A 23779-nucleotide genomic window follows, 5' to 3' on the forward strand; every position below is an offset into this window, starting at 1 on the left:
GGGGGGGGGGGGGATGGGGGGAGGGGGAGAAGGGGGGAGAAGGGGGGAGGGCAGAGTCTGGAGGGATTTGACTTCTGAAAGTGTAAAATTGCCTGTTTGTTGAATGTGTGGAGGGTTGCTAGCCAAGATCAAAGATCTTTGGTTGCTAGGGGTGACGCGCGGGGGGGGGGTTTCCGGTTCCGGTGGCGGGGGGGGGGGGAAGAGAAATGGGGTGGGTGAGGGTTGATAGGGGTGACGCGGGGGGGGGGTTTCCGGTTCCGGTGGCGGGGGGGGGGGGGGGGGGGGTGGTGGGGTGCTAGGGGTGACGCGGAGGGCGGGGTTCCGGTTCCGGTGGCGGGGGGGGGGGGATGGGGTGGGTGAGGGTTGCTAGGGGTGACGCGGGGGCGAGGGGAGTTTCCGGTTCCGGCGGGGGCGGGCGGGCGGCAGTGTGGCGCGCAGGCGGACATGGAGGAGGTCGAGGTCCCGGCGGCGGAGCTGCTGCAGAATGGAGCGGGAGCGGGAGCGGTATCCCGGGGCGACAACGGCCCCCCCCCCCAGCCCCAAGAGGTCGAGGTCGAGGTCGAGGCCGCGGACGGGGAGAGGCGAGGCGAGCGGCCCCGGCAACCGGGTGACGGTGGTACTGGGCGCCAGTGGGGGGACGAGGGCAAAGGCAAGGTGGTGGACGTGTTGGCGCAGGACGCGGGGCTGGTTTGTCGCTGCCAGGTGAGGGCGGGGCTACATGAGGGGGCGGGGCTGCATGAGGGGGCGGGGCTGTAATAGGGGGCGGGGCTGCAGGAGGGGGCGGGGCTGCAGGAGGGGGGCGGGGCTGCAGGAGGGGGGCGGGGCTGCAGGAGGGGGCGGGGGGCTGCAGGAGGGGGCGGGGGCTGCAGGAGGAGGATGGGGCGGGGCCTCAGGAGGGGCGGGGGGGGCTGCAGGAGGGGGCGGGGCCGCAGGAGGGGGCGGGGCTGCAGGAGGAGGATGGGGCGGGGCTGCTGGAGGGGCGGGCTGCAGGGGGGGCGGGGCTGAGGGGGAGGGGGCGGGGCTGTAGGAGGAGGATGGGGCGGGGCTGCAGGAGGGGGCGGGGCCGCAGGAGGGGGCGGGGCTGCAGGAGGGGGCGGGGCGGGGCTGCAGGAGGGGCGGGGGCCGCGGGAGGGGGGCGGGGGCCGCAGGAGGGGGCGGGGGGCGGCCCACGAGCCGGCTCCGGGGCTGCAGGAGGGGCGGGGACCAGTATTAGAATGCGTGTGCATATTTTAGCCGGCGTCAGCATATATTATCTGTGGGCACTTGTTAGCCTCCCTGAGCACATATTAGCCCCCCATAGCATGTATTAGCCCCCTGAGCATATATTAGCCCCCCCTTGAGCATATATTAGCCCCCCTGAGCACGTATTAGCCCCCCTGAGCATATATTAGCCCCCCTGAGCATATGTTAGCCCCCCCCTGAGCATATATTAGCCCCCCTGAGCATATATTAGCCCCCCCTGAACACGTATTAGCCCTCCTGAGCATATATTAGCCCTCCTGAGCATATATTAGCCTCCCCGAGTATATATTAGCCCGCCTGAGCATATATTAGCTTCCCTGAGCATATATTAGCCTCCCCGAGCATATATTAGCCTCCCTGACCATATATTAGCCTCCCCGAGCATATATTAGCCTCCCTGACCATATATTAGCCTCCCCGAGTATATATTAGCCCGCCTGAGCATATATTAGCCTCCCCGAGTATATATTAGCCCGCCTGAGCATATATTAGCTTCCCTGAGCATATATTAGCCTCCCCGAGCATATATTAGCCTCCCTGACCATATATTAGCCTCCCCGAGCATATATTAGCCCGCCTGTGCATATATTACCTGCCTGTGCATATATCAGCCCGCGTGAGCATATATTAGCCCGCCTGAGCATATCTCTATGTCGTAAATCGATAAAATGTAGTCGGAGACAGTCAGACTGGTGGGAGAGCTGGGAAGAGGGAGGGGATGGGGAGAAGGAAAGCAAGGGCTATTTGAAGTTAGAGAAGTCATTGTTCACACCGCTGGGGTGTGAGCTGCCCAAGCAAAATATGAGGTGCTGTTTCTCACTGCTGACAATGGAGGGGGGCCAGGACAGAAAGGTCAGTGTGGGAATGGGAGGGGGAGTTGAAGTGTTTGGTAATTGGGAGATCAGCTAGGTTTAGGCGGGCTGAGCGGACGGAGCGCTTGGTCTCGCCGATATATAGGAGTCCCCTGGAACAGCGGATACAGTAGATGAGGTTGGAGGAGGTGCAAGTGATCCTCTGCCCATGACTCCGTCCAAGGACCCCGATATTCTTTTCAGGAGAGGCAGAAGTTCACTTGTACCTCCTCCAACTTCTCATTGCGGGACATTTACACCAGTTTATACCTTTCCCAGCCTGAAAAGAGCAAATTTAAAATAAATCGAAAAAGTATAATCCCACACTAGGTGCAAGTTAGACACAAAGTGCTGGATTATCTTGGCGGGTCAGGCAACATCTCTGGAGAAAAGGAATAGGTGACGCTTTGGGTGGAGACCCTTTTTCAGACTGAAACATCACCTCGACCTGCAACTCCACGTGGCTGCATGTAGTATAGAAACAAGGAACTACAGATGTTTAAGAAGGAACTGCAGATGCTGGAAAATCGAAGGTAGACAAAAATGCTGGAGAAACTCAGCGGGTGAGGCAGCATCTATGGAGCAAAGGAAATGGGCAACGCCAAAACCCTTCTTCAGAGTGCAGATGCTGGTTTATACCAAAGATAAACACAAGTGGTGCAGTGACTCGGGGTAGGCAGCATCTCTGGAGACAATGAATATCTCCTTCCCTCCCCCACCCGAGTCGCATCCTCGTATCCATCGTTTAGTTTAGAGATACAGCGCAGAAACAGGCCATTCGGCCCACCATGTGCGCGTCGGCCAGCGATCCCTGCACATTAACACTGTCCTTGGAGTGGAAGATTACGACCGTCACCTGTTCCAATGAATGCAGTCAACCCAGCGTGCTCAATCAAGTAAGATCAAATAGAACAAGTTGTCCTACAACGTTAGGCTGTGCACGCCACACGCAAGAAGAACACTGTCCTACAGACTAGGGCAATTTACTAATTTTTCCAAAGTCAAATTAACTTGCACGTCTTTGAAGTGTGGGAGGAAACATAGAAACAGAAAATAGGTGCAGGAGTAGGCCATTCAGCCCTTCGAGCCTGCACTGACATTCAATATGATCATGGCTGATCATCCAATTCAGTATCCTGTACCTGCCTTCTCTCCATACCCCCTGATCCCTTTAGTCACAAGGGCCACATCTAACTCCCTCTTAAATATAGCCAATGAACTGTGGCCTCAACTACCTTCTGTGGCAGAGAATTCCACAGATTTACCACTTTCTGTATGAATTTTTTTTTTTCTCATCTAAAAGATTTCCCCCTTATCCTTAAATAGTGACCCCTTGTTTTGGACTTCCCCAACATCGGGAACAATCTTCTTGCATCTAGCCTGTCCAACCCTTTAAGAATTTTGTAAGTTTCTATAAGATCCCCCCTCAATCTTCTAAATTCTAGCGAGTACAAGCCGAGTCTATCCGGCTTGTAGTCGGAGCACCCGAGGTAAGCCTGCCTACGCGGTCACGGGGAGAACGTTCAAACTCCCACAGTCAGGATGGAACCTGGGTCTCTGGCGCTGTAAGGCAGTAACACTACCGTGCCACCTGACGCTTGTAGTAAGTTGGTAAGACAGGACCGGCTGGCTATAGAAACATAGAAAATAGGTGCAGGAGTAGGCCATTCGGCCCGTCAAGCCTGCACCGCCATTCATTATATGCATGGCTGATCATCCAAAATCAATATCCCATACCTGCCTTCTCTCCATACCCCCTGATCCCTTTAACCACAAGGGCCACATCTAACTCCCTCTTAAATCTAGCCAATGAACTGGCCGCAACTACCTTCTGTGGCAACGCTAACGGTTGTCCTGTTTGTGCCGCCCGCTCCCCCTCCCCTCTCTGATCTCAGGGCGGAAACAATGCTGGGCACACGGTCGTGGTGGATTCGGTGGAGTACAACTTCCACCTCTTACCCAGCGGGGTCATCAACAAGAACGCCACATCCTTCATTGGTGAGTGTGTCTAAAAATAAGAGGGTAGTTTCAATGATAAATTAATTAAAAAAAGGCTGGCACAGTGACATGCAGTCGTCGAGTTGCTGCCGTTCAGTGCCAGAGACCTGGGTTTAAACCTGACTGTACGATGCCCCATCTACACCACCACCTGCCCGTGTGGGTCCCATATTATCTCCCCATGTACCTGTCCAAATGACGTTTAAATGGGGCGGCGCGGTGGCGCAGCGGTAGGGCTGCTGCCCTATCAGTACCAGAGACCCGGGTTCGCTCCTGACCTCGAGCGTTGTCGGTGCGTAGTTTGTAGGTAGGGTGGGCGTGTGGCCGTTGAGAGGACAGGGTTGGGCGCACGCTGTATAACGCGACACGTGCTATCTGCTGCTGGTCGCTGGTCGCAGACAAGATCAGGGACTGCTGCCGGCGAGAGGGCGGTTGGGTCTGGGGATAGAGGAGCGGGGTCAGGTTGACTGATCTTGGTGTGTTTGCAGGCAATGGGGTGGTCATCCACCTACCTGGGCTGTTCGAGGAAGCTGAGAAAAACCTGCGCAGGGGGAAAGGTCAGTGCCCGGTGACGTCATTCTCACAGCGAGAGCCTGGTGTAGGTTCATCTCGTCTGCGTGTGTGTCCGAGTATGTAGGTACCCCTGTGTGTATGTCTCCCCCTATTATCTACCAGTGTGTGCATACGTGTTCCCCCCCCACCACCATGAATGTCTGGCCCCCTGTGTATCAGGTCACGCGTGTGAGTGTGTGCCCCTCCCTGTTTGTGTTTGGCCCCCGGAGTGCATAGAAACATAGAAAATAGGTGCAGGAGGAGGCCATTCGCCCATTCGAGCCAGCAACGCCATTCATTGTGATCATGGCTGATCATCCCCTGTCAATAACCCGTCCCCATATCCCTTGACTCCACTAGCCCCTAGAGCTCCATCTACCTCGCTCGCAAATCCATCCAGTGACTTGGCCGCCACTGCCCTCTGTGGCAGGGAAATCCATAAATTGACAACTCTCTGGGTGAAAAAGTGTTTTCTCACCTCAGTCTTAAATGACCTCCCCTTTATTCTAAGACTGTGTGTGGCCCCTGGGTCTGGACTCGCCCAACATTGGGAACATTTTTCTTGAATCTAGCTTCTCCAGTCCTTTTATAATTTTATATGTAAGTGTGTGATTATGGCTGTGTGTGTGTCTCTGTGTGTGTCTCTGTGTGTGTCTCTGTGTGTGTCTCTGTCTCTGTGTGTGTCTCTGTGTGTGTCTCTGTGTGTGTGTGTCTGTGTGTGTGTGTGTCTGTGTGTGTGTGTCTGTGTGTGTGTGTCTCTGTGTGTGTGTCTCTGTGTGTGTGTCTCTGTGTGTGTGTCTCTGTGTGTGTGTCTCTGTGTGTGTGTCTCTGTGTGTGGATCTCTGTGTGTGGATCTCTGTGTGTGGATCTCTGTGTGTGGATCTCTGTGTGTGGATCTCTGTGTGTGGATCTCTGTGTGTGGATCTCTGTGTTGTGTGGTCCAGTTTGAGTGTGCGTGCGTGGTCTCTGCTAATGTGCTCACTCACCGCTCTCACGTCTGCATCCAACAATTTAGGTCTAGAAGGCTGGGAGTCGAGGACTGTGATCTCGGACAGAGCACACATAGGTGAGTTGGGGGATTTTCTATTTTGCAGGTTGGGTGGGAGATTTAGTTTAGAGATACAGCACGGAGGCAGGCCCTTCGGCCCACCAAGTCCACGCCGACCATTGGTCGTCTGTTCACATCAGTTCTATGCTGTATGCTGTCCAACTTTCTCATCCACTCACTGCACACCAGGGGGCAATTAATCTACAAACCTTCATGTGAGAGCAAGCCAGAACACCTGGAGGAAACCCGCGTGATCACAGGGGAGAACATGCAAACTATATATATACACACACACGCACGTGTACATACTCACATACACACACACGTATACTCTCACTCATGCGCGCGCGCACACACACACACACACACATACACACTCTGAAGAAATGTCTCACCCATTCCTTCCCTTCAGAGATGCTGCCTGTCTCGCTGAGTTACTCCAGCATTTTGTGTCTATCTTCCATTTAAACCTGCATTTGCAATTCTTTCCTACACACACACACACACACACACACATACTCTGAAGAAGGGTCTCACCCATTCCTTCTCTCCAGCGATGCTGCCTGTCTCGCTGAGTTACTCCAGCATTTTGTGTCTATCTTCCATTTAAACCTGCATTTGCAATTCTTTCACACACACACACACACACACACACACACACACATACACACACACACACACACACACACTCACGTACATTCTCACTCACGCACACACATGTACGCACACGCACACACACGTGTGTACTCACTCGCATACACACACGTACATTCTCACGCACACACATGCACACATACGTACGTACACACACACACACACACACACACACACACAGTGAGGCAGTAGCTCTACCCGCTGCGCCACTGTCATTATAACTGTTCGTTTACATAGACAATATCACTTTGAGGTGTTTTTTTAAAAACTTTAACCCATTTTTGAAAACTTTAACCCATCTCCATTGTCTCGTTATTGTTCCAGCAAAATACTCCGGCACTTTGTATCCTTTAGTGTATTAACCGGCACCTGCAGTTCCTTGTTTCTACATGTACCTGTCCAAGTGTCTTTTCGATGTCCAGGAAGGAACTGCAGATGTTGTTATAAACTGATGACACACTGGAGTAACTTAGCGGGTCTTAGAGACAGCATCTCTGGAGAGAAGGAGTAGGTGACGTTTCGGGTCGAGACCCTTCTCGGTACAGATGTTGTTGCAGTAGCTGCCTCCTCTGGCAGCTCGTCCCATACATCCACCACCCTTTGTTAGAGGGTGCGGGCCATACACGGGGGGGGGTGGTGGGGGGGGGGGGGGGGGGGGGGAATGGGATTAGTTTGGATAGGCATCTTGGTCTGCATGGAGGGTTTGGGTGGGAGGGCTCTGTAGACGTGCCTCAGTGCGGATGAGGTGCCTGCATTGTGTTGGCTGGGTCGGTAACGAGCGGCTGTGTGTGTGTGTGTGTGTGTCCTCTCGTCCCCAGTGTTCGACTTCCACCAGGCGGTCGATGAAGCGCAGGAGCAGCAGCGGCAGGAGCAAGCCGGCAAAATGTCAGTCCCTCGTGCCTTCCTTCCGCTGGGGAGTGTAGGCGGGGGCGGGGGGGGGGGGGGGGGGGGGAGAGGGGGGAGAGGGGAGGTGGGTCCCCGGATAATACCGGCTCAGCTCTAACGCCTGCTTTTTTTTTCTTCTCGCCGTCAGCCTGGGAACGACCAAGAAAGGGATCGGCCCCGTGTACGCGTCGAAAGCCTCACGGACCGGCCTGCGCATCTGCGACCTGCTCTCGGACTTTGAGGAGTTCACGAAGCGGTAAGGGGGAAACATAGAAACATAGACATTAGGTGCAGGAGTAGAGGCCATTCGGCCCTTCGAGCCTGCACCGCCATTCAATACGATCATGGCTGATCATCCAACTCAGTATCCCGTACCTGCCTTCTCTCCATACCCCCTGATCCCCTTAGCCACAAGGGCCACATCTAACTCCCTCTTAAATATAGCCAATGAACTGTGTGGCCTCAACTACCCTCTGTGGCAGAGAGTTCCAGAGATTCACCACTCTCTGTGTGAAAAAAGTTCTTCTCATCTCGGTTTTAAAGGATTTCCCCCTTATCCTTAAGCTGTGACCCCTTGTCCTGGACTTCCCCAACATCGGGAGCAATCTTCCTGCATCTAGCCTGTCCAACCCCTTAAGAATTTTGTAAGTTTCTATAAGATCTCCTCTCTGAATGACAATAAAGGAATTCAATTCAATTCAATTCAATTCCCCTCTCAATCTCCTAAATTCTAGAGAGTATAAACCAAGGCTATCCAGTCTTTCTTCATAAGACAGTCCTGACATCCCAGGAATCAGTCTGGTGAACCTTCTCTGCACTCCCTCTATGGCAATAATGTCCTAGCTCAGATTTGGAGACCACAACTGTACGCAGGGGAAGGAGGGATGGGTAGAGCCACTGCCTCAGGACGCTGGTTCGATCCCCACCTCGGGCACGCACGTATATGTGTGTGTGTGTGTGCGTGTGTGCGTGTGTGTGTGTGTGCGTTCGCGTATCTGTGTGTGTGTGTGTGTGTGTGTGTTCGCGTATCTCTGTGTGTGCGTGTGTGTGCGTGCGCGCGCGTGGGGAGTTTGCCTGTTCTCCCTGTGACCTTTTGAGGCAGCTCGATAGTTGTTGGGAAGAAGCTGCTCCTGAACCTAGACATCATCGTTTTTAAGTTCCTATACTTTCTTGCCGATGGCGAAGGTGAGACCAAATCTGGAGTATGGTGTACCATTTTGGTCGCCCAATTATAGGAAGGATGTCAACAAAATAGAGAGAGTACAGAGGAGATTTACTAGAATGTTGCCTGGGTTTCAACAACTAAGTTACAGAGAAAGGTTGAATAAGTTAGGTCTTTATTCTCTGGAGCGCAGAAGGTTAAGGGGGGACTTGATAGAGGTCTTTAAAATGATGAGAGGGATAGACAGAGTTGACGTGGACAAGCTTTTCCCATTGAGAATAGGGAAGATTCAAACAAGAGGACATGACCTCAGAATTAAGGGACAGAAGTTTAGGGGTAACATGAGGGGGAACTTCTTTACTCAGAGAGTGGTAGCGGTATGGAATGAGCTTCCAGTGGAAGTGGTGGAGGCAGGTTTGTTGGTATCATTTAAAAATAAATTGGATAGGCATATGGATGAGAAGGGAATGGAGGGTTATGGTATGAGTGCAGGCAGGTGGGACGAAGGGAAAAAAAGTTGTGTCGGCACGGACTTGTAGGGCCGAGATGGCCTGTTTCCGTGCTGTAATTGTTATATGGCAGGAGTGAAATGAGAGGGTAGCCAGGGTGGTGGTGTGGGTCGTTGATGATCCTGGGAGCCAGCGACTCCTGTAGATCCCCTCGATTGTTGGGGAGGTCTGAACCCGTGATGGGCCGGGCCAGTGATCGCCACGTTTTAGTCGCCTTCGCTCCTGGGCGTTCAAGTTGCCGAACCAGGCCGTGATGCAACCCGGTCAATGTGCTCTCCACTGTGCACCTGTCAAAGTTCAAGAAAGGATCTTGAGATCTTGGTATCTCATTGAAACATACAAGATTGTTAAGTGTTTGGACACGCGAGAGGCAGGAAACATGTTCCCGATGTTGGGGGGAGTCCAGAACCAGGGGCCACACACACACACACAGTTTAAGAATATGGGGTAAGCCATTTAGAACGGAGACGAGGAAACACTTTTCCTCACAGAGAGTTGTGAGTCTGTGGAATTCTCTGCCTCAGAGGGCGGTGGAGGCCGGTTCTCTGGGTGCTTTCAAGAGAGAGCAAAGTTAGGGGATATGGGGAGAAGGCAGGAACGGGGTACTGATTGGGGATGATCAGCCATGATCACATCGAATGGCGGTGCTGGCTCGAAGGGCTGAATGGCCTCTACTCCTGCACCTAAAGTCGTCTCTGACACAATGAATGATAATTCGGCTTTGAAGGGCCCTGATCCGAAACGTCCCCCTATTATCCAGATGCCTGACCCGTTGAGCTACTCCAGCAGTTATTCCTGTGTCTATCTTCGGTTGTCGTAGACTGTTTTGATGTACCCAGCGGTCTACCACTGAGACACCATCTCGTGAGTTGTGAACCTGGGTCCGGGGCTCGGCCGCGGGCCAGTGGACGACATTGTCGGTCGGGAGCTCGCATGTCACGGGCCGGTGACCTGTCTTTGCGGAGCTCCCGCGGCAACAGCTGCGTCCGCTGGACTGGAGGGCGGCACCTTTGGCAGCTTCGACCACCCCGGGCCGCGGAGGAGCTTGAACCGGCCCGTTTGCGGAGCGGGACTGACTTACCATCGCCCGGTGGGGTAACAACATCGGAGGCCTGGATCTCCTCAGGGCAGAGGGAGAATAAGGAGGGGAATTTTGTGCATTTCGTTGTCTCTGTACTGTACACTGACAATGACAATTAAATTGAATCTGAATCTGAATCTGAAGAGACTTTAAGACTTTTGCCTCCATCACAGTGAGGAGGTGCCGAGTGAACTCACTGTGGTGGATGTTAATTTGTGTTTATTGTGTGTTTTGTTGTTTATTATTATATGCATGGCTGCAGGCAACGAAATTCAGTTCAGACCGCAAGGTCTTGAGAAGAACCTTTTTCACACAGAGGGTGGTGAATCTCTGGAACTCTCTGCCGCAGAGGGTAGTTGAGGCCACACAGTTCATTGGCTATATTTAAGAGGGAGTTAGATGTGGCCCTTGTGGCTAAGGGGATCAGAGGGTATGGAGAGAAGGCAGGTACGGGATACTGAGTTGGATGATCAGCCATGATCATATTGAATGGCGGTGCAGGCTCGAAGGGCCGAATGGCCTCTACTCCTGCACCTAATTTCTATGTTTCTATGTCTGAATGACAAATAATGGATCAAATCTAATCTAATCTAATCGAGCAGGTAAAGAGGTGCACTGTAAATGCACGGCGTACTTACAACTCTACTCTCTCCAGCTTCACAGTCCTCGCCAACCACTACAAAGCCATGTACCCCAAGCTGAGCATCGACATCAAGGGAGAGCTGGAGATGTTGAAGGTAAGTGGAGTGGGGGGGGGGGGGGGGGGTCAGGCCTCCCATTTTAGGTTTAGGTTGCTTATCGTCGTTTATGTGCGGAGGTACAGGGGAAAGGACGGGCGGCGCGGTGGTGGTGCAGCGGTAGAGCTGCTGCCTTACAGCGCCCGCCATTCTATCCTGGCGGACAAAATTGCTGGGGAAACTCAGCGGGTGCGGCAGCATCTATGGAGCGAAGGAAATAGGCAACGTTTCGTCCCGAAACGTTGCCTATTTCCTTCGCTCCATAGATGTAGCAATGCCGCACCCGCTGAGTTTCCCCAGTCAATTTATGCCTACCTTTGATTTGACGGCATCTGCAGTTTCATCTCTGAAGACTTTCTATCCTGGTTGCGGGGATTAACCATATAACCATATAACAATTACAGCACGGAAACAGGCCATCTCGGCCCTACAAAAACGTCCATTTCCGAACAAATTAACATTTTTAAATAGCCTAAGTCCCACAAAGATTATTCACTCGTACAATAACCCTCCATTCCCTTTTCATCCATTTATGCCAAATCCAATTTATTTTTAAATGCTGTAAACCAAATGAACCTCGCCTTTCACCACTTCCACTGGCGCTGGTTTAGCTCATTCCACAGCGCTGGATCACCCTCAAATGCCGAGAAAAATACTGCGGGATATAAAAAGCCCAAAATGAACTATTCGTTATAGATAACTTGATATATACGGTTATATATATGCCCCATTTAATGTAAAAATAAGGTACATCCTTTAATTGTTTGAATCTAAAACCCTGGGGCTCAAGAGGGAAAAGAGACTTTTCCAAACATTAGAACTCTGTCTATCCCTCTCATCATTTTCGTTAAAGACCTCTAGGCTCATGTCCCCCCTAGTAACCGTTTAAAACGCTCCAGAGCATAAAAACGCTAACTTATTCAGATTCCTATCGATCTGTAGGTTTTGTAACATAGTAATAGTTGCCGCACCCAGAGCAAGCATTCTAGTAAATTCTCCTCATGTACTCTCTCTATTATCCTGTTGACTCATTGTCTGTTGAACGTTCTCCTTGTGACCGCGTGGGTTTTCTGCGGGTGCTCCGGTTTCCTCCCACGCTCCAAAGACGTGCACGTCTGTAGGTTCATTGCCTTTCGTAAGTTGTCCCTAGTGTGTAGTGTTCGGGGTGATCGCTGGTCAGCGCGGACTGGGTGGTTGGTAGGGCCTGTTTCTGCGTTGTATCGCTGAAGGCTAAAGGGGGCGCCAGTCAGGGAGGTCCGGCAGTCGGTGCGTGTTGGGGGCAGCAATGTTCATTCAATATGCAACCGCAAGAAATGCAACACCTGTCCCTTCACCCCCCCCCTCGACTCCATTCAAGGACCCAAGCAATCGTTCCAGGTGCGACAAAGGTTCACCTGCATCTCCTCCAACCTCATCTACTGCATCCGCTGCTCTAGGTGTCAGCTGATCTACATCGGGGAGACTAAGCGGAGGCTTGGCGATCGTTTCGCCGAACACCTCCGCTCACAGTCCGCAATAACCAACCTGACCTCCCGGTGGCTCAGCACTTCAACTCCCCCTCCCATTCCCAATCCGACCTCTCTGTCCTGGGTCTCCTCCATTGCCAGAGTGAGCAACAGCGGAAATTGGAGGAACAGCACCTCATATTCCGCCTGGGTTGCTTGCGTCCGGATGGCATTAACATTGAATTCTCCCAATTTTGCTAGCCCTTGCTGTCTCCTCCCCTTCCTTAACCCTCTAGCTGTCTCCTCCCACCCTCCCATCCGCCCGCCCTCGGGCTCCTCCTCCTCCCTTTTTCCTTCCTTCTCCCCCCCCCCCCAGGATGTTTGTGTGAATTAAATTGTGTGTATGTCTGTGGGAAATTGTCTTTGTATGTATGGCTGTGGAAACGGAGTCTCGTTTGAGCCCCACTGGGGTTCAAATGACATGTAATAAATATTGATTGATATTGATATTGAAACCCAGGCAACATTCTAGTAAACAAAATTGCTGGAGGAACTCAGCGGGTGCAGCAGCATCTATGGAGCGAAGGAAATAGGCGACGTTTCGGCCCGAAACCCTTCCGGGTCGGCCCGAAACGTTGTCTATTTCCATATTTCCTTCGCTCCATAGATGCTGCTGCACCCGCTGAGTTTCCCCAGCAATTTTGTGTACCAATGTTCATTCAATGTTCCTCTCGTGTGGGCAGGTCTACGCTGAGCGAGTGCGGCCTCTGGTCAAGGACGGCGTCTACTTCATGTACAAGGCTCTGCACGGGCCGCCCAAGAAGATCCTGGTAGAGGGCGCAAATGCCACGCTGCTCGACATTGATTTCGGTAAGGCTGTGCCCTCCGCGCGCAAGATCTGCCAAGAGTCCTGCAGCACGGAAACAGGCCCTTCAGCCCACACCGGCCAACATGTCCCATCTACACTAGTCCCACCTAGAGTCGTACCGCATGGAAACAGGCCCACTCTGGCCAACATGCCCCATCTACACTAGTCCCACCTAGAGTCATACAGCACGGAAACAGGCGCTTCGGCCCACACCGGCCAACATGCCCCATCTACACCAGTCCCACCTAGAGTCATACAGCACGGAAACAGGCGCACACCGGCCAACATGCCCCAACTACACCAGTCCCACCTAGAGTCATACAGCACGGAAACAGGCGCACACCGGCCAACATGCCCCATCTACACCAGTCCCACCTAGAGTCGTACAGCATGGAAACAGGCATCCAGCCCACACCGGCCAACATGCCCCATCTACACTAGTCCCACCTAGAGTCGTACAGCACGGAAACAGGCATCCAGCCCACTATCTATGCAACATGCCCCATCTACATTAGTCCCACCTAGAGTGATACAGTATGGAAACAGGCCGTTCGGCCCATCTTGCCCACACCGGCCAACATGCCCCATCTACACCAGTCCCACCTAGAGTCAACATGCCCCATCCCCATCACGAGGCCCAACCCGACCAACATACCCCATCTACATTAGTCCACCCCGGCCAACATGCCCCATCTACACCAGTCCCACCTAGAGTCGTACAGCATGGAAACAGGCATCCAGCCCACACCGGCCAACATGTCCCATCTACACTAGTCCCACCTAGAGTCATACAGCACGGAAACAGGCATCCAGCCCACACCGGCCAACATGTCCCATCTACACTAGTCCCACCTAGAGTCGTACAGCACGGAAACATCTACACTAGTCCCACCCCGACCAACATGCCCCATCTACACCAGTCCCACCCGGACCGACATGCCCCAACTACACCAGTCCCACCCACCCCGACCGACATGCCCTATCTACACTAGTCCCACCTAGAGTCCTGCAGCACGGAAACAGGCATCCAGCCCACACCGGCCAACATGCACCATCTACACCAGTCCCACCTAGAGTCCTGCAGCACGGAAACAGGCATCCAGCCCACACCGGCCATCATGTCCCATCTACACTAGTCCCAGCTAGAGTCGTACAGCATGGAAACAGGCCCACACCGGCCAACATGTCCCATCTACACTAGTCCCACCTAGAGTCGCACAGCACGGAAACAGGCCCTTCGGCCCAACTTGCCCACGCCGGCCAACATGTCCCATCTACACTAGTCCCAGCTAGAATCGTACAGCACTGAAACAGGCCCAACGTGCCCATACCGGCCAACATGTCCCATCTACACTAGTCAAGTCAAGTCACTTTTATTCATATAGCACATTTAAAAAACAACTCTCGTTGGCCAAAGTGCTTTACATTGGTGGAGGTACTAACGTTATACAACAGTGGTTCATAGATTAAGTACAGACATCACTACATACATATAGCCCTCGCTCAGAGGACATCAAGAAAGGCTTGGGAGTAGAGATGAGCTTTAAGTCTCGACTTAAAGGAGTCGATGGAGGGGGCTGTTCGTTCTGATGGGAAAGGGGATGCTGTTCCACAGTCTAGGGGCTGCAACCGCAAAGGCACGGTCGCCCCTGAGCTTATGCCTAGACCGTGGGATATTCAGCAACCCCAAGTCGGCCGATCTGAGGGGCCTGGAGGTGGTGTGGTGGGTAAGCAGACTTTTGATGTAGGTGGGGGCAAGCCCATTGAGGGCGTGCCCCCACCTACACTTCGGCCCACACCGGCCAACATGTCCCATCTACACTAGTCCCACCTAGAGTCATACAGCACGGAAACAGGCCCTTCGGCCCAACTTGCCCACACCGGATTATGGAGAGAACGGGTTATTAATGGGGGACGATCAGCCATGATCGCAATGAATGGCGGTGCTGGCTCGAAGGGCAGAATGGCCTCCTCCTTCACCTATTTTCTATGTAACTTTTCCACACTGGCCAACATGTCCCAGCAACACTAGTCCCATCTGCCTGCGTTTGGCCCATATCCCTCAAAACCTACCCTATCCGTGTACCTGACTAGTCCCTTGCGATATAGTCCCAGCCTCAACCACCTCCTCCGGCAGCACATTCCATTCACCCACCACCCTTTGTGTGGAAAAATGTTACCCCTCAGATTCCTATTAAATCTTTTCCCCTTCACCTTAAATCAGTACAGAGTATCTGCAGATGGACACAAAGAGCTGGAGTAACTCAGCGGGACAGGCAGCATCTCTGGAGAGAAGGAATGGGTGACGTTTCGGGTCGAGACCCTTCTTCAGACTGATGATAAAAGGGAGGGACATAGATAAGGAAGTGTATAGATAAGGCGGTGTTAGGTGTGAAAACATGACAAAGGGAATGAGGATCTAGGAAAAATGTTAAACACTTTAACTCCACCTCTGCCGAAGGGTCTCGACCCAAAATGTCACCCATTCCCTCAATCCAGACATGCTGCCTGTCCAGCTGAGTTAGTCCAGCTTTTTTGTGTCTATCTTTGGTTTAAGTCAAGTCACATTTATTTTTATAGCACATTTAAAAAACAACTCTCGTTGGCCAAAGTGCTTTACATTTGTTATAAGACTAGCACAACAAAACAAACTACATACATATATACATGTAGCCCTCACTCAGAGGACGTCAGGAAAGGCTTGGGAGTATAGATAAGTCTTTAGTCTTGATTTAAAAGAGCCGATGGAGGGGGCTGTTCGTTCTGATGGGAAAGGGGGATGCTGCTGTTCCACAGTCTAGGGGCTGCAACCGCAAAGGCACGTGTCGCCCCTGAGCTTATGCCCAGACCGTGGGATATTCAGCAACCCCAAGCCGGCCGATCTGAGGGGCCTGGAGGTGGAGTGGTGGGTGAGAAGACTTTTTATGTAGCCTTTGTAGACATGGAGGAGAATCTTGTTTATACGGAACCGCACAGGGAGGCCAGTGGAGAGAGGCCACCAACATATGCAGCTCCTCCCCGCACTGTATCTGCACACTGTGGACGGCTCGATTGGAATCGTCCATTGTCTTTCCGCTGGCTGGATAGCGCGCGACAAAAAAGCCTTTCGCCGCACCTCGGTACAGCGTGACGGCCAACTCCACTCTCGTTCTCTCGCAGGGACCTACCCCTTCGTGACCTCTTCCAACTGCACCGTGGGCGGGGTGTGCACGGGGCTGGGAATCCCCCCTCACTACGTGGGCAAGGTGTACGGGGTGGTGAAGGCCTACACCACCCGGGTCGGAGTCGGCGCCTTCCCCACCGAGCAGAAAAACGTGAGTTGCCGTTCCCCCACCGCTGGCTCGCTGGCTGGCTGACTGAAGCACCACTCGCTCTCTCCGCCCCTTCACCCTCCTTCATACTGCAACCTCCACGCCTTGGGAGTGTGGGAGGAAACCGAAAATCTCGGAGAAAAACCATATAACCATATAACAATTACAGCACGGAAACAGGCCATCTCAGGGTGCCGAACAAATTTTTTTTCCCCTTAGTCCCACCTGCCTGCACTCATACCATAACCCTCCATTCCCTTCTCATCCATATGCCTATCCAATTTATTTTTAAATGATACCAATGAACCTGCCTCCACCACTTCCACTGGAAGCTCATTCCACACCGCTACCACTCTCTTGAGTAAAGAAGTTCCCCCTCATATTACCCCTAAACTTCTGTCCCTTAATTAACCACGCAGGTCACGGGGAGGACGTACAGACAAAGCACCCCATAGTCAGGACCGTTTAGTGTTGGGGTCCTTCTTCAGACTGTGGGGGGGGGGGGGGGGGGGGGAGGTTTCAGGTCAGGACCCTTGTTCAGACTAGAGGTGACCTTTCAAGTTGGGACCCTTCAGACAATGGGTGACGTTTTTGGGTTGGGGACCTTCAAGTTGCCGGATGACATTTTGGGTCTTTCAGTGATTTAATGTAATTAGCCCGAGGCCACACAGCGATCGCCCCCGCACACCAACACTATCCTACACGCAATTTACCTACAAACCTGCACGTCTTTGTGGAGTGTGGGCGGGAAGCGGAGGCACCCGGAGAAAACCCACGCAGGTCACAGGGAGATCGTGCAAACTCCGTACAGACAGCACCCGTAGTCAGGATGGAACCGGGGTCTCAGAGTCGCTGTGAGGCAGCGACTCTACCGCTGCGCCACCCTCGTTCTCGACCGATCCCCCCCCCCGACCGCTCTGTGTCTTCCCCCCCCCCCCCCCCCCCCCAGGAGTTTGGCGAGTTGCTGCAGTCACGAGGCCGGGAGTTCGGGGTGACTACGGGCCGCAGGAGGCGGTGCGGCTGGCTGGACCTGGTGCTGGTCAAATACGCCCACATGATCAACGGCTTCTCAGCGTGAGTCTGCCCCGCCCACCCCGCCGATCCCTAGCCCCCCCACCCCCTTCCTGTCAGCTCCGCCCACCCACCCCTCCCGCCAAATATGAATATTAGAAATATTGCAAATGGGTGCAGGAGGAGGCCATTTTGACCTTTGAGTCAGCACCGCCATTCTTTGTGATCATGGCTGATCATCCACAATCAGTATCCCTGGAGTGACTCAATGGGACGGGCAGCATCTAGAAGTAGAATAGAATAGAATAGTTTCTTTATTGTCATTGTAACATGAACCATGTACAACGAAATTTAAAATGTCAGCCAGTCAGTGCAGCATTCAAACATTTCTAAAAGCTAACGATACATACAAGGTAAAATATTAAAAGATAAACAACTAAATAAATATCACGAACAAAGCACGCATAAACACCCAACCCTCCATCCTTCTGTCGATTTCACAGTGTACCAGTCCCTTAGTATGTCTCGCCCCTGCGTTCCTTGGCGGCCACATTTAGTGCTTTTATAGCAGTGGGGTAAAAACTGTTTTTTAGTCTATTTGTCCTTGTCCTTGTAGATCTGTACCGTCTGCCTGACGGCAACAGTTCAAACAGGGAGTGTCCGGGGTGGGAGATGTCCTTTATGATATTCTGGGATTTTTTGGTGCAGCGGGAACTGTGTAAGTCCTCCAAGGTAAGGAGAGGGCAGCCGACAATCCTCTGGGCGTTGTCAATGGCCCTCTGGAGCGCTTTCCTCTGGGGAGAAGGAATGGGTGACGTTTCGGGTTGAGAAGTTGGGAGGTGAGACCGCAGTTATATGAGACATTTGTGAGTCCGCATTTAGAATATTGTCAGCAGTCTTTTTTTAAATTTTCACATTTAAATTTTTATTAAACTTTCCTTACTTCTTTTATTTCTATCTTTTTTAAAGCTCAAAAAATGAAGTGGCACAACATAATGTAATAAGATATATGCGATGTATTAATGTGATTTACTGTACTGCTAATAAAAATAAAATTTAATTTTTTTTAAATTTATTAGTAAGTAAGTTTCATTTATATAGCACGTTTGAAGTCAACTCGCATTGACACCAAAGTGCTTTACATTAGAAGCAGTGTACAAAATTATAACCAGCCGCATGGCATATGACATAATACAGTTATTGCACCGCTTCAGTATTAATTTTTAGCTTATAGTTAAGATAGACAAAGCAAGAGAGAGAAAAAGTCGAATGTGTAAGGATAGAACCCCTAGATTGTTCCCGATGTTGGGGAAGTCCAGACTCTGACATCGGGGGGAGAGGGAAGTGCAGGGGAGAGATACGTTTTTTTTGCCTTCCATCACAGCGAGGTGGAGATGCGCTGTGATGGATGTCTGTGTAAATTGTGTTGTGTCTTGGGTCTTTTTTTTCTTGTATGTATGACTGCAGAAACAACATTTCACTTGAGCCTCTATGAGGTTCAAGTGACAAATAAATTGTATTGTATTGTAATCGTAACTAGGGGTCACACAGTTTAAGGATAAGAGGGAAGACTTTTAGGACCGAGATGAGAATTTATTTTTTACACCCAGGGAGTGGAATTCTCTGCCACAGAAGGTAGTTGAGGCCACAGTTCATTGGCTATATTTAAGAGGGGAGTTAGATGTGGCCCTTGTGGCTAAAGGGATCAGGGGGTATGGAGAGAAGGCAGGGATGGGATACTGAGTTGGATGATCTGCCATGATCATATCGAATGGTGGTGCAGGCTCGAAGGGCTGAATGGCCTCTACTCCTGCACCTATTTTCTATGTTTACTACCAAATTGGTGTCGCCAAAGAGTAAGTAAAATAAATAAGGAAGATGTAGAGAAATAAAAAGAAGAAAAACAGACAGAAAAACAAAAGGTGATGATATACCTGCTTCTCATCCCGCCCCACCCATCACCCAACCTGTAATTAGATTTAACTCCATATAGTCATCAGTATTTGTCACCTTGTTGGTGAGATGTTGCAACACAAAAAGCCGCCTCCACCCGAAACGTTGCCCATTCCTTCTCTTCGCCTGTCCCGCTGAGTTACTCCAGCGTTCTGTGTCCGTCTCCGGTTTAAACCAGCACCTGCAGTTCCTTCCTGCAGACGTTCCGTTGTGATGGGAGTGTACTTTATTTCCCCCTCTTAGGCTGGCCCTGACCAAATTGGATATCCTGGACACGTTTCAAGAAATAAAGATTGGAGTGGGTTACAAGCTTGAAGGGAAGACCATCCCCTACTTTCCAGGTGGGCAGGTTAGCGTGGTACAGTGAAAAGCTTTTTGTTCCGTGCTAACCAGTCAGCGGAAATACTATCAGTTTAGTATATTGACACCTGTACTGACCGAGGTACAGTAAAAAGCATTGTGTTGCGTGCTAACCAGTCAGCGGAAAGACAATACATGATTACAATCGAGCCGTCCACGGTGTACAGATACAGGATAAAGGGAATAACGTTTAGTGCAAGGTAAAGTCCGATGAAAGATAGTCCAAGGGTCACCAGTGAGGTAGTTGGTAGGACAGGACTACCCTCTAGTTATACAAAAGTGCTGAAGAAACTCAGCGGGTGCAGCAGCATCTATGGAGCGAAGGAAATAGGCAACGTTTCGGGCCGAAACCCTGAAGGAAATAGACAACGTTTCGGGCCGAAACCCGGAAGGGTTTCGGGCCGAAACGTTGCCTATTTCCTTCGCTCCATAGAGGAGAAACTCAGCGGGTGCAGCAGCATCTATGGAGCGAAGGAAATAGGCAACGTTTCGGGCCGAAACCCTTCTTCAGACTCGGGCTCCTCCTCTTCCTTTTTCCTTTCTTCTGAAGAAGGGTTTTGGCCCGAAACGTTGCCTATATCCTTCGCTCCATAGATGCTGCTGCACCTGCTGAGTTTCTCCAGCACTTTTGTCTACCGTCGATTTTCCAGCATCTGCAGTTCCTTCTTAAACATTACCCTGTAGTTGTGGGTGGGATGATTCAGTTGCCTGATGATTCAGCTGCGAAGAAACTGTCCCTGAATCGTGGAGGTGTGCGTTTTCACACTTCTGTACCTTTTGCCTGACGGGAGAGGGGAGAAGGAGTGACAATAGACAATAGGTGCAGGAGTAGAGGCCATTCGGCCCTTCGAGCCAGCACCGCCATTCAATGTGATCATGGCTGATCATCCCCAATCAGTACCCCGTTCCTGCCTTCTCCCCATATCCCCTGACTCCGCTATCTTTAAGAGCCCTATCTAGCTCTCTCTCATGAAAGTCTCCACTGGTCCTTGATGATGCTGCCGGCCTTGCCGCGGCTGCATGAGGTGTAGATGGAGTCAATGGAAGGGAGGTTGGTTTGTGTGATGGTCTGGGCTGCAACTGTTCACAATTCCCTGCGGTTTCTTGCGGGTTTTAGACGGAGCTGTTCCCAAACCGTGCCGTGATGCATCCTGACAATATGCTTTCCCACGGCACATGTGTAGAAGCTGCCACAACTAGACTGTGGTCCTGAACTACTATCTGCCTCATTGGAGACCCTCGCACTATCTTTAATCCGACTTATCTTTGATTGGGTTTATCTTGCACTAAACGTTATTCACATTATTCCCTTTTATCCTGTATCTGTACACTGTGGGCGGCTCGATTGTAATCATGTATTGTCTTTCCGCTGACTGGTTAGCACGCAACAGAAGCTTTTCACTGTACCTCGGTACACGGGACAATAATCCTAACTAAAGATGGTGAGAAAAGGCCATGTCGTGTCTGCATGTGACTGCGTGTGTGACTGTGATTCTGCCGGTGCGTGTGTGACTGTGTGTGTGTGTGTGACTGATTCTGTCTGTGTGTGACTGTGTGTGTGCCTGTGTGTGTGCCTCTGTGTGTGTGACTGCCTGTTTGTGTGTGTGAGACTCTGTGATTCTGTCTGTGACTGTGTGTGACTGATTGTATGTGTGTCTGTCTGTGTGTGTGACTATCTGTGTCTGTAACTGCGTGTGTGTCTGTGCGTGTGCGTGTGACTGTCTGCGTGTGTGTGTGACTGTTTACGTGTGTGTGTGACTGTGTGTGTGACTGTCTGCGTGTGTGTGTGAGACTGTGTGTGTGTGTGCGTGTGTGTGTGTGCGTGTGTGTGTCTGTCTGCGTGTGTGTGTCTGTTTGCGTGTGTGTGTGACTGTCTCTGTGTGTGTGTGACTGTTTGCGTGTGTGTGTGTATCTGCGTGTGTGTGTGACTGTGTATGTCTGTCTGTCTAAGTGTTTGTGCGCGCGCGTTTCCACTCCAAAAGGCCGAGCCACCCAGCCTGACCCCGGTCTGTCTCCCTGCCTCCAGCTAACCAAGAGGTGCTGAACAAGGTACAGGTGGACTACGTCACTCTGCCGGGCTGGATGAAGAGCACAGAGGACGCGCGCTCCTTCAGCGAGCTGCCGGACAACGCCAAGAAATACGTGGACTTCATCGTGGAGCACGTCGACGTGCCGAGTGAGTACTGGGGAAGGGAACACACACAAGCAGAATATCTTGCCCAGAGCGGGGGAATCGAGAATCGGGGGGGGGGAGATTTGAAAGGAACCCGAGGGGCAACTTTATCACACAGAGGGTGGTGGGTGTATGGAACGAGCTGCCGGAGGAGGTAGTTGAGGCAACGTTTATGAAACAGTTAGACAGGTATATGGATAGGACCGGTTTAGAGGGATATGGGTCAAACGCAGGCAGGTGGGACTAGTGTAGATGGGGGATGTTGGTCGGTGTGGGAAGGTTGGGCCAAAGGGCCTGTTTCCACGCTGTGTGACTGTCTGCTCCTCAACGCCCCTCCGAGACTGTGTCCAGGTCTTGTTCGTTCTCCTACCGTCATCTAGACATTCGATCAGTCGTAAATAGGGAGGGGAGGGGTGGAGTTTGATCCATCAAACACCATCGCAACGGCCATGAGCTCCACCTGGACGGCAGAGTGGCGCAGCGGGTAGTGCCGCTGCCTCACCGCGCTTCGTTCAATCCTGACTCTAGAGAGGCACAGTGTGGAAACGGGTGTTTCAGGCCACCGAGTCCCCGTGGCCGTGTGGGCTTTCTCCTGGTGCTCCAGTTTCCTCCCACGCTCCAAAGGTTTAGTCTGACCACAGCACGATGGCGCAGCGTTAGAGTTGTTGCCTCATGCCACCAGAGACCCCGGTTCAATCCTAGCCACGGGTGCCGTCTGTACAGAGCTTGTACCTTCTCTCCGTGTCCTCGTGGGTTTTCCCCGGGTGCTTCGGTTTCCTCCCACGCTCCAAAGACGTACAGGTTTGTAGGTGTGTAGTGCTAGTGCTAGTGTACGAGGTGATCGCTGGTTGGCGCTGACTCGATGGGCCGAAGAGCCTCGTTTTGCCCCATGTCTCTTAAGTTAAACTAATCTAAAGATGTGTAGGAAGGAACAGCAGATGCTGGTTTACACCGAAGACAGACCCAAAATGCTGGAGTAACTCAGCGGGTCAGGCAGCACCTCTGGAGAAAGGGAAAAAGGGAAAAGGTGACGTTTCGGGTCAGGACCTTTCTTCAGATATCTAAAAGGGGTTGGACAGGCTAGATGCAGGAAGATTGTTCCCGATGTTAGGGAAGTCCAGGACAAGGGGTCACAGCTTAAGGATAAAGGGGAAATCCTTTAAAACCGAGATGAGAAGAACTTTTTTCACGCAGAGAGTGGTGAATCTCTGGAACTCTGCCACAGAGGGTAGTTGAGGCAAGTTCATTGGCTATATTTAAGAGGGAGTTAGATGTGGCCCTTGTGGCTAAGGGGATCAGGGGGTATGGAGAGAAGGCAGGTACGGGATACTGAGTTGGATGATCAGCCATGATCATATTGAATGGCGGTGCAGGCTCGAAGGGCCGAATGGCCTACTCCTGCATCTAATTTCTATGTTTCTATGTTTCTATGTAAAGACTTTGCCTGACCCACTGAGTTGCTCCAGCACTTTTGTGTCCATCTTATGTAGTGTTCTACAACAGGGAGTAATTACCTCAGTTTGGGTGGGGTTGAGGAAGGGGGGGGCGGTAGAGAAAGAACTGTTCACATCCTCCCACCCCCCTCACCTCGCGCTTTTCTCCTTGCAGTTAAATGGATCGGCATCGGAAAGTCACGGGAGTGCATGATCAAGCTGTTCTGAAGACATGTGTGAATGCCAAAATTAATAGGCCCCCACCCCCCTCCCCCCACCCCCCCCCCCCCCCCCCCCCCCCCCCACCCCTCACCGCCCCAATCCTACTTCAGACCGCAAACCCCCTACGATGAAGAACCAGCCAACGCCTGACAAGTCCGACCAGCGGCCTGGTACCCATCACCAGCCAGATCCTCCGTAAACTGCCCATCGACCGCGCTGAAGCACAGAGCTGTTCATCGAGGATCAAACCAGCTGAGAACGAGAGAGACACACACACGTACACA

General features: G+C 52.0%; 1 pseudogene; it reads left to right on the top strand.

Annotated features, from left to right (window-relative positions):
- Positions 1-434: 434 nt before the first annotated feature.
- LOC129715508 (adenylosuccinate synthetase isozyme 2-like) lies at positions 435-23547 on the top strand (annotated as a pseudogene).
- The last annotated feature ends 232 nt before the right edge of the window (positions 23548-23779 follow it).

The sequence above is a fragment of the Leucoraja erinacea genome, unplaced genomic scaffold, assembly GCF_028641065.1.
Source record: "Leucoraja erinacea ecotype New England unplaced genomic scaffold, Leri_hhj_1 Leri_120S, whole genome shotgun sequence".
NCBI classification, from domain to species: Eukaryota; Metazoa; Chordata; class Chondrichthyes; order Rajiformes; family Rajidae; genus Leucoraja; species Leucoraja erinaceus.